The following is a 4,983-nucleotide window of genomic DNA, read 5'->3' on the forward strand; positions in this document are numbered from 1 at the left end:
GCCGACTGCTCCACTAGGCCGACTGCTGGCTGCCGACTGCTCCACCAGGCCGACTGCTGGCTGCTGACTCCTCCACCAGGCTGACTGCTGGCTGCCGACTCCTCCACCAGGCCGACTGCCCGAAGTCAACTGCAGTTGGACGTGACGGCCGTACCAAGCACTGTTCACGTGACACCCCCAGCCATCATGTACAGTGTCCCTTATCCCTGGGCACTATTTATGAAGTGACCCAGGGGACAAGGATGACACCCCACCATGCCACTAGCTAGCTAGCTACCATGCCTACATGGCTTACATGCTAAGCTAGCTCCCACTATATATAGCTAGCCATCCACCCATCCTCACGCACACATATGGGCATCACACTCCCACGGCCACACATGGCCAGGCACATGTGCCACACTAGCTAGCTAGCTCTCATTGCTACTCCACACTAGCTAGCTAGCTCTCATTGCTACTGATCTCAAATACAGCTCCAGGAGCACCTTGTACTGCCCGATGTACACCCCACATATATACTCAGACATGCAGGAGTAGGTGTATTATCTCTTCGGAGAGCCCTAAACCTGGGTAAACTAGCGCGTGCTACTCGCATACCCGTCCCCGGATATTCCGGCAGCAGTCTTGCCCTCACACGAAGCCACCTTGTGGCATATATCATCTTGCAGCCCCCCGTGAGAATACCACGACATTAGGTGCGTACGATGTGGTAGATGCATTGGAATGGAGGGGCGCCTTTATATGAGGGCAATGAGGACAAACTGCGTTGCATTCACATTGTGCAGCCTCTTTTCCCGGACCTCCTCCCATACTTCCCTCATGCATTAATTGAAGGAGGATGCATTGGCCGTTCAACATATCGAGAACCGCTACTCCCTCCCTCGTCTGCATTAAAGCCATATTGGGAACTGCGCCGCCCGCTGTCAAATAGAATACTCTCTCCGTCTAGGTGAGTATTAAGTCATCTTACGAAAACCAAATAGTAAAGACATAGGCGTGGTGCATTAACTCTCACGTTGTTTCTTATTTTTTGACATAAATAGAGGAATCAACCAAGCAGAGATGTGGGGCTTGTATGCTTTTAATGACTTGAGACTATCAAACATGACATGTAGTGGTCAGCTCGTTGCACAAGAACAAATACAACCCACGTCAGCACACACGCATCTTATATAGCATCACATCCAATGGCTATAAAAGATGAATGAGACCAAATTATATCTCATCTAGATGAGTTCTAGCAAAACTATATTAATAATACTTAGTACTCCTGTGCCATGTATCATATATTAGAATCATGTAGTACTTTATTTATTTACGAGGTATCCAGATGGCACTGCACCGCCAAGAAAAGAGGGTAATATCAAAATTATGGACTACTTTTTTGAGTATGTTTGTAAGGTCCGGTCATAGTCACTTGTTGAAATCTCTACAAAGACAAATACTCCCTCCGTCCGGAAATACTTGTCATCAAAATGGATAAAAGGAAATGTATCTAGACGTATTTTAGTTTTAGATACATCTCTTTTTATCCATTTTGATTACAAGTATTTTCGGACGGAGGGAGTAGAAAACAGAGTTGGTGATGATGGTGTGCGTGCCATCCTGCAATATAGGTCGTCGGATTTATATCTAACGGATAGGAAAGGAACTATGTCAATTCTACAAAAATATACACACACGTCTCTCCACGTTCGCAAATAAGGCCTTCCCTCGTTCAACCTTTTCTCTCACAAGATAAACTACTCATACAAATGCATCTTGAGGTGTCCATAGAATCGAAGAGAGGGATGATGTGTGTGTGTGCGCGCGCAATCGATAAAGAGTGCCATCGAATTTGTGTGTGCCCACGTCAAAGATATAGAGTAGCTGGCCTATTGGAACGTGAGATGGGACATGTGTAGTTTGTCTCTGTGGCATGGATACCTACCTGCAGCGCTCAACCATCGGTGTGTGGTGGGGGAAGAGGGAGGCCCAATTAACTATAGAGGTACAATGGCTGGTATATGTGTGGAGGAGGAGAGAGGCCTACCTCATGTATTAAGGAGATCGATCTGCCTCATGTATTAAGGGAGATCAATCGACATCCATGCATATGTGCATGAGAGGAATAAGGTTGGGAGAGAGACAGAGCTAGAGTGTTGGAGGGGGTGGTAGTGGAGTTTCTTCTAACAAATGATGGGATAGGCTTGCTAGACAAACGGAGGGCACGCCCGCAATATCAATAAGAAAGGAGATGGCTGCTTGTTGTCTGTGCACGTGCATGTGAGAGGCGGGTCAGGCATGCACGAATGATGAGGGGGGACGATGTGGCTATGGTAAGCAGACGTAACTACATAGGAAGATCAATCTCCCCTTGTTAGAGAAGGGAGAGACATAACTTCTGAGGTATGTCGATCCATGGGGGGTAGTTAAAGTCGATCTAGGTATATGTTGGGAGATCGATCGGTATACATGCATGTGTTTGTTAGAAGCAAATGAGGCACGAGGAGAAGGATAGAGAGAGAGGCATACTATATCGAGGGGGGAGGAGTGTGCGAGTACGAGAACGATGAAAAGAGTGGTGGGACTGACGCATGGACGGTGACAAGAGAAGAGGGGAAGCTAGTGTTTGTGCTAGGCACACCTGGATAGAGAGGCATATTGATCAATGTGTGCCGTAAAGAAGGAGCTGGGGGCCTACACACACCGTGGGTGAACGACCTAAAGTGAAAAGACGAATTTGCGCGATGGAGCTAGAGACTGCTGAGGGAGGGTGAGAGGGATGCGGGCGTGTGCATGCACAAGAGAAAGTTAGCGCTAGCTATAAAGATAAGAGCGTTGTGTGGGTGTAAAAGATGAATAGATATCATATATATTTCATTATAAAAAGCGAATTCAGATATTTGAAAAATTTATCATAGTGTTTCAAACCTACACATGTGTGAATATATATAACGGTGATACACATGATGTAATTATGAACATGTTATACTACATTTAATATATTTTATCTCTACTCTCTACTCCTATAAAAATGCGAGTTGGTGGTGATGGCGTGCCTGCCTTCACGCCATCCGCACCGTCCGATCGAAAACATAAGGCTGAAACTCACACGAGTTGTCCCCGAGCGTCCCACTTGTACATTTTGCAAAAGCATCCTGCATGTAGTATGGACTTCCATAGATATCCAGAACACAACACCCCGCACAATGTGTTCTTGTTTCTGCCTCTCTCCCAAAAGAAACAGGAGCTTCGAGTACCCTCCCAAATTCTCGCCGTCGACTTCTCCCCTCTCTTCCCCGGTGAACGCAGGATTTGAGTTGGGCAAGGATCCCTACCCTTGTATAGTTGTGCATGTAATTAGGGTCTGAATCAATTGGATTTGGATTCAAGATTTCGTCGGTGTATTTCCTTCAGATCTGGCCGTGCAGGCCGCCGGAGACAGAGATGATAGTGACGGTTGTTGCCATATCCGAGTCTATTCGATATAGTAAGTTACTTTGTTTTCTCTGTTGGTGTTGATTCCCTTTTGTGCTGGTCTGGTTCTTAACCTCCAACTGCAGGACTGGCATGAGTAGGCCCAGGTGTTGCGGGCGTGGAGGATTTTTGACGGTGGTGAGCTACTCGTTCCCGGCGGCGCCCAGTGCCAAACTAAACAATTGAACATTGAAGACGATCAGTATGTGTGATTTTATTTTTGTTTTTCCTTGCAGATTTCAGGATAGAGGGCAGCCACGCAGGTTGGCGTTGTTGCCAGGGACAACAAGGGCCACGTTTTCGTCTCTGTATGCAGAATGATGACCCCTAGTCGAAGTGTTGAGGAGGCCGAGGCAAAATCTGCCCTCGCCGGACTGCAGGCTCTTGCAAAATACTACAGCGGGCCTTTGATCCTGTAGATGGATTGCCATGCAATCATAGAAGAGCTAGCTGTGGGAGACCAATCCAGATCACAGTGCTATGCCCTGATCAAGGATATTAAACAAGCACTCTCAGTTTTTTCAGCAACCAGAAATGTCAGCGACCAGGAGATCATCGCAAACGTCCCGGATAAACTCTGTCCACTGATGATGTCTGAATTTGTATATCCTCTGGAGTAGTTTCCTACTCTAGATCTAAAAAAAGGGCATCCTCGCAGAGGTGTCACTGACGATGAAGGTGAGGCCATCAAGTCTATTATTGTGTTAGTTTGTTTCAAAGAAATCATGCTAATTTCTCTCAATATATAAGTTAGTCATGGAGCAGGCTTCAGGGAAGACTATCGATCTAGAACTGGTCGTATGTCCATGAACAATTTTCTGTTGCTCTGACTGCACGGACAACCTCTGTAATTTAGCCAAACATCATGGCACCATGCCATTACATAGCTTTTTGCACACAATTCTTGTTTGCCTCGATGGTGCCAAACTGCCAATAGAAGACAAGTTGTCCCGTTGAAGAATGCCACAGGTGCATGGTTGTGCGTTATCTAGGGTTGTAAGACCTTGAGTTACAAGAGGTCCAGTACTAATTTTGTATGTGTGCGCGCGTGTGTGTGCGTACATGTGCATTCACCCGTTCTACACACACATGATTTCAAAGTATCTTTTACTGTACATTTTGTTTCTTTGCTGAGTTCAAATTGCAAGTATTGTTCATTGTTTTTTCATTTTGTCTAAATATACTACAAATTCTCTACAGGCTCAACTTTCGCCCCTTTGTCTGAACATATCACAGACAGTTATGTATAAAATAGTGATTGTCTGATGTTATCTTAGGTGAGCAGATGGATGAAGCGAAAACCCCAGAATTAGTATTGTTGTTACATATGTTTTGAGCAAACAACTAAAATAAGGGTGTACTGTGCTGGTGGTTGGGAGATTTGGTATGAGCCCAGTCGTTGCATCTTTCACAATTTAGAGTTATCAGCTGTGACGGTCGCAGGCCATGCAACTTCACAAGGCTGATGCTGGAAGGAGGGTGTATTGTGCTGGTGGTTGGGGGATTTGGTATGAGCCCAGTCGT

At 45.9% G+C, this 4,983-nt stretch overlaps 1 long non-coding RNA gene across 4 annotated transcripts in view; it reads left to right on the forward strand.

The window, feature by feature from the left end:
• The first annotated feature begins 3,151 nt into the window (after window positions 1–3,151).
• The window catches only part of LOC119332343, a 2,429-nt gene continuing 597 nt past the window's right edge, over window positions 3,152–4,983 (forward strand). The window contains exons 1-4 of one of the 4 annotated variants that reach the window (XR_005160914.1): window positions 3,152–3,472; window positions 3,546–3,597; window positions 3,696–4,137; window positions 4,660–4,736. This is a non-coding gene — a long non-coding RNA (uncharacterized LOC119332343). Of the gene's footprint in view, window positions 3,473–3,545; window positions 3,598–3,695; window positions 4,617–4,659; window positions 4,978–4,983 lie in introns of those variants that run through there. The other 3 variants (XR_005160913.1, XR_005160915.1, XR_005160912.1) reach the window with 3 other exon arrangements.

Source organism: Triticum dicoccoides, chromosome 7A, assembly GCF_002162155.2.
Source record: "Triticum dicoccoides isolate Atlit2015 ecotype Zavitan chromosome 7A, WEW_v2.0, whole genome shotgun sequence".
In the NCBI taxonomy this organism is placed as follows: Eukaryota; Viridiplantae; Streptophyta; class Magnoliopsida; order Poales; family Poaceae; genus Triticum; species Triticum dicoccoides.